Source organism: Aedes albopictus, chromosome 2 (genome assembly GCF_035046485.1).
Source record: "Aedes albopictus strain Foshan chromosome 2, AalbF5, whole genome shotgun sequence".
NCBI classification, from domain to species: domain Eukaryota; kingdom Metazoa; phylum Arthropoda; class Insecta; order Diptera; family Culicidae; genus Aedes; species Aedes albopictus.
Window position 1 is genome coordinate 382,959,449 of NC_085137.1, and position 6,000 is coordinate 382,965,448.

The 6,000-nt window shown below is 39.4% G+C and overlaps 1 protein-coding gene across 2 annotated transcripts in view; it reads right to left on the reverse strand.

Moving 5' to 3' along the window:
- LOC109425664 (mitogen-activated protein kinase kinase kinase 13) overlaps positions 1-3,694 on the reverse strand; it is a 126,259-nt gene extending 122,565 nt beyond the window's left edge. The window contains exon 1 of one of the 2 annotated variants that reach the window (XM_029878889.2): positions 2,420-3,694. The gene's annotated coding sequence lies outside the window, so the exon portion shown is untranslated. Of the gene's footprint in view, positions 1-2,376 lie in introns of both variants that reach the window. The other variant, XM_029878888.2, reaches the window with a different exon arrangement.
- Positions 3,695-6,000: the final 2,306 nt, after the last annotated feature.

Below are 6,000 nucleotides of genomic sequence, written 5' to 3' on the forward strand. Positions count from 1 at the left end.
CCTGGAACGTTCCTAAAGTCCTCTGGATCATCGTGAGACACCTTGAAATGCACGATTAGGTAAAGTGAAACAAATGTGGCAGTCATACTAACAATTTAGGTTATGCCAGTGCTCAACAATTGGATTATGGATGCATAATGAAAGTATGATGAAATAATATTTTTTATAGTGAAATAACAATGAAATTGTTATGATAACAATGTTAAAGGGTAAAGGGCATCCTCCCAGTTTTTATAACTATGCTGGGACTTTGATATTTGTGGCCAGTTTGCCATTAAGCATATTTCGTAACAGACATTTCTGCAAATTAATCATAATAATAGGCTTCTAGAGTCCTATCTAGAATCTTGTTTTAAACCACAAAATATGGTGAAAGAGTACACATTTACACATTTACTCACTTATAGATGTTTTTATTGGTCGTGGTTGAAAACATATTATTTTTAATTTTTAAATCTTTTGTCTCGCCGCTAGCTAATAACACATACTTTGAGTGTTTTTTTTTCTATCGTGTATTGGAACATTTTTGAATCCCCTATGCGAAAAATGTCGAGTTCTATCACGTCAAAGACGACCTCAAATGTCAAACTAGAACTATTAACCATTTAATTTATTTTAAATTTATCTCTTCGTTTTTCGAGTTCGAGTAAAGTATAATCCCGATTGAAATACCATGCTTGATCGTATTATTCAATAAAAGCGAGATTTTGTCTTTAATTTTAGGACCTTATTGTGTAGTTTCCGTGACATCGGCGGTACAAAATTTTCAATCCAAATTTTTAGCAAAAATAATTTATAATTTTGTAACTACTGCACGTGGCACACATGAATAGAATATAATCATATAATAGAATATAAATCATTGACTTATTTTTAGGGATCAAGGGGTGACACTTGGTGATTTTTCATTGAAAAAGTAATTTCCCCCATTCAACATACATTCAACGAGAATAACATTTTCAGAAACTGTTTAACAAATAGCGAATCAAGGAAAAGGCAAAAAAGTAAGTTTTATCATTTAAAATTCCATACAAGCTTCAATCATGATGCGAAAAATGTAGGCATAAACGATTCCGCTCAAATTTTCCACAGTCATTCAGAACCCAAAATGGAAGCAAACAAATCTTGATCTAAAAAAAGATTACTACGACTATTTTAAAAAAAAAAACAACAAAGAATTATTAAAGCAGGACTGTAAGTTCTGAACATCTCATCCCAGGAAAAATCCCTAAAAGAATATCGGGAGGAACCCATGAAAAATTCTCTGGAGAAATCCTTTAAGAAAGCCCAAGAGAAATCTGTAGAGAAATGAATATCGGGAAAATCCCAAGAATCCCGGATGAGTTCCTGAACAGCAGTAGAACAGACGCTACATATCGTTACGTGATTTGTGAAGGACCCTTATTATTTCGATAAAATAATTATATGTGATTATATTCTCCGCTACTAAATTTATATGTATAAGTTGTTTTTCATTGGAAAAACAAAACCTCCTTCTTGGGATGAAGGCTTATCTGGGATGAAATAAGTATATCGTGTGGCAGACATGGAGGTACATATTCTATGTTTTTGGCCACGGAAATTCATTATAAAGCAAATATGAGATTAAATTGTCATGAAGAGACGAACCAGCCAAGGGCTGAAAGTCTCTATAATAAAGATAAATCAATCAATCAATTAAATTGTCAACAGCATTTTTAGTGATAGTAATTTCAAACCGACTCCGACAACACCTCTGAGCTAGGTAGTGTGGATTCTTCATTCATCGATGTTTCTGATGAACACCAAGGGCCCATATAGTCGAGGCGGTAAACGCACGGGTATTCAGCATGACCATGCTGAGGGTGACGGGTTCGATTCCCGGTCGGTCCAGGATCTTTTCGTAAAGGAAATTTCCTTGACTTCCTTGGGCATAGAGTATCTTCGTGCCTGCCACACGATATACACATGCAAAATGGTCATTGGCAGAGGAAGCTCTCAGTTAATAACTGTGGAAGTGCTCATAAAACACTAAGCTGAGAAGCAGGCTTTGTCCCAGTGAGGACGTTACGCCAAGAAGAGGAGGAGGATGAACACCAAATAACAAACAAGAAGTCAAAGCCTAACGACCCTTTCTATTTTTATCCGATGACTCCTGGCTAATTCAACCCACAGACAATCCTTCCTTGGCACACCGTTCTACCGTCATCGAAGAGACCGAAGGTTCTTCTTCTATTTACGGCACATGACGTATACATTGCATGCATGTGCACAAGCATAATAGTAACGCAATTGCTGCATTGCGACGCCTTTGGAAATGCTCTACTCCACGCCAAACAACTGGAAGTGGAATCCCCCTAGGTAGGCAGCTAAATTTATCTAAAAAGAAAACTTTACCTTGCACGCGATCCAGAAAAAAGGGCTGACTGCAATCGCTCACCTTTTCGTTCGTCGGATGGCAAGGCAATGTCATTCCCCGTTGTCGCCTTCGAGTCGGTGTCGCGCCGTTGTTGTGTGGGCTTCTTGCACTTTGCTCTGCCGGTTTGCACCACCGCACTTGAGTTGCTTATTTGCTTTCCCCTTTTCGGTAGTTCTTGGTCTTACCTTTATCTTTTTAAGACCATCTACTTGTCTGGCCATGTGCAGCCTATTTTTGTTTTATTTTATTAAATTTTCCCCTATCTGATGTTTTATTATTTTTTCGCATGTCACACCTAATTTTCTTAACTTTTGAGAAAAAACTTTATTGACTTATTCGTACACTCACTGCACACTGCTTCTGGTTGTAGCACCTTCCACACCACTGTGCTGAAGTCAACGGGAATAAAAAGGACTATCCACCCTCATTGAAACGAAGGTTCGAATCATGCAACCACTCTGTTTCCTCACTGCTTCTTCTTCGCTCACACTCTCTACATGCGCCGGAAAATGTATCAAAAAATCGATACCACCCCTCACTTCCAACAGCACACTCCACACCGCACCCTATGGATTTTCCTCTCACAGCTTCAATATTGATTATTCTTTGTTGTTTTCACCACCAGTCGACTGTCGGTATGCACATTCCAACAAGCACACTATAGGTTTGAAATTTTGGCCTAAGGCCAAATTGGTTGTTTTCTCAATTCCGAAAATGATTTCACACCGCGGCGTACATCCTTCATCGGACAGTGATGCAAAAACGTAACATTACTGCCGCATTTTCAACTTTGCAGCGGATCAGCATCAGCCCAACAACACTTGCATACACTCATACGCACGCAACATCCCCCCAGTTCGGGTTTCTTCAGTAGGCCATGGATTCGGGCAGCAAGATGGCGGCGGCTGCTAAAACATAGCAACCCACGGCGATGGACAGATCTGCACTCTGCTTAACACCAGAGACTACTAGGCGCTTCTGATGTGCTGCAACTTTTGCGTAAACCTGAGCGATATTCTTAAAACAGTCACCTGCCAAGAACCACTTTTCAGCGGGCTAAGCTAAATCACTGAATTCGCGATGTGGTGCTTTAAATCGACCAATGCACTAGCAGACAACCAAAACCACGAACCAACCAACAATCAACCAGTAGGCAATAGGTACCGCCGCGGTATCGACCGTGGACGCGAAGGCAGACAACAACTTTCGCGTTCCGCACCGTGAGCGATTTGAATGAGAACTGAGCCGACCAACGCTCGCTTTGGTACGTAGATGATTGCTGCTGCCGTGTATGCAATCCAACCATCTATCCGTCTGTGCGTCTGTCCGTCTACCTATCCAACGCCACCCATCCCACTGAGGTGAGGACTGGCGCGTATTCGCTCATCTATCTCTGGCTATCCGAGCATGGTGGCTTGAGCATTCGCGGCGTTCGACCAACCACCATATCCGTCGTAGGTGCGCTGGTGTATGGGTGTAGAGCAGCGGTTCGCAAAGGTTGTTGCGCGTTTCATTTAATCTGTTTTAAGTATAATGTTATTATAAATACCGTGGGTACACAGTCATGGATCACTTAGTAGTATTTTTGACCTTCAAAATTCAATTAAAAATAAAAGAAAACAAAAACTACGACTTTGAAAGCACCGTTGGCTATGTTCTGATTCGAACTTTTCATTACCGATCCATTTGAAGTATAATCGCAAGTCATTTCCGCGTAAAAAAGGAATATTTCACTGTTTACAAAATGCCTTATTATGGATCAGCTCCACAGAGTCCCACATATTATGGATCAATTTTTGCCATATTATGGATCAGTGCAAAATTACTCCAAATTCCAACTCTCATAATAAATTTGCGTTTGTAAGCCTAAACTACGTAGTTTATTGATTATTTTACTGATGGAGTATCCGATTTTATAACAGCAATAAAGAGAAAACATTAAAAAGTCCTGAATCTATTTACTTCGATAGAGGTGCGCCACTAGGTTTCAGTGATGCTCTCCATTTTAAGTGTTATTTATACAACTCTGTGTTTCTAGGCACCTGGTTTTCAAGGTTACATGTTTTTTAATGATACTTTTGATACTTTAAGGTCAGAATATTGTATCAAGAACGTTGAGTGGGGCAAACATCTATATTTGTTTAAAATGATCCATAATAGCATCAAACGATCAGTTTTTGGGTCACATTATGGATCACTGTTGAAAATCACATTATTCTAGTGTTTGAATCACAGAATGAAACAAAACTTCTTTTAATAGATACATACATATCTTATCCAACGTCTCTCTCTCTCTTCTTGGCGTAACGTCCTCACTGGGACAAAGCCTGCTTCTCAGCTTAGTGTTCTATGAGCACTTCCACAGTTATTAACTGAGAGCTTCCTCTGCCAATGACCATTTTGCATGTGTATATCGTGTGGCAGGCACGAAGATACTCTATGCCCAAGGAAGTCAAGGAAATTTCCTTTACGAAAAGATCCTGGACCGACCGGGAATCGAACCCGTCACCCTCAGCATGGTCATGCTGAATACCCGTGCGTTTACCGCCTCGGCTATATGGGCCCTCTTATCCAACGTGTACGAGCGATTTTTATATCAAAATTGATGGATTTCGACACTTTTAGAGCTTACTGCTGCAGAAGTAGCTTCTTATGGAATTCGGCTGTTTACTGGCAGATGTGAGAGGACAACACTGTCGTTGCATTAAAATACATTTTATTTTTAGATTGAACTCTTGTAAATGACTTTTTATCTCAGAAAACAAATAGGATCATGCTACAAAAATAAATTTCATGCCGAAATATATGTTTTGAGCAAGATATTCGACTTTAAACATCAAAGTGATCCGTAACCGTGTGTGATCATAACTGTGTAGGGACGGTATTTATAAACCTGAAAATGTCAAAATGTAACATTACTTATACATAAAATGTGACTTTTCAAGTTGAGATAAAAGATTTTCACAATTTGCGTGGGTGTAACCACAAAACCGGACATTAACAATGTCACCTCAGCTGAGGAGCAAACCTCAGGCCATGAGCTTACAGGCTCGTTGAAGTTGAAGTTTAGCGCTATTCTTTTGGGAACAGAAATCGGCCAGTCTTTAACTTCGAAATACCTTGGGGTCTAGTTTGATTTAAAAGGCACTAGAGGTACCCAAACTAGGTATTTGATGCAAAAATGCAGTGAAGAGAATTGTCGGACAAAAGAGGCACAAAACAAGAAGGCGCGACGATTACTCTTTATCCCTACTGGTAACAGATAATGACATGATGACAAGATCTCGAAAATTTTTGTTGCAGACAAAACGGAAGCTGAATTTGTTGCGTACTTTTCAATTCGTGAATAATCAATTATTCCTAATTCAAAGTCGAAACTGTTTGATGATAGATCTTCAGCAGAGTTGCAGTGTTTACCGCCTCAAAGATACCGTTTGAAAATCACAATGAAAGGCTTAAAAATTTCTAAACACGTGATGTACGATGTTAATCCTATTATTTTCAAGTTGGGACAAACTTATGTCGCATTGGGTGGATTGTCGCAACAAATACAGGCTGCGACATTGTCATTATTGTTGTGCGCTGGTTGAATTTTGATTCAC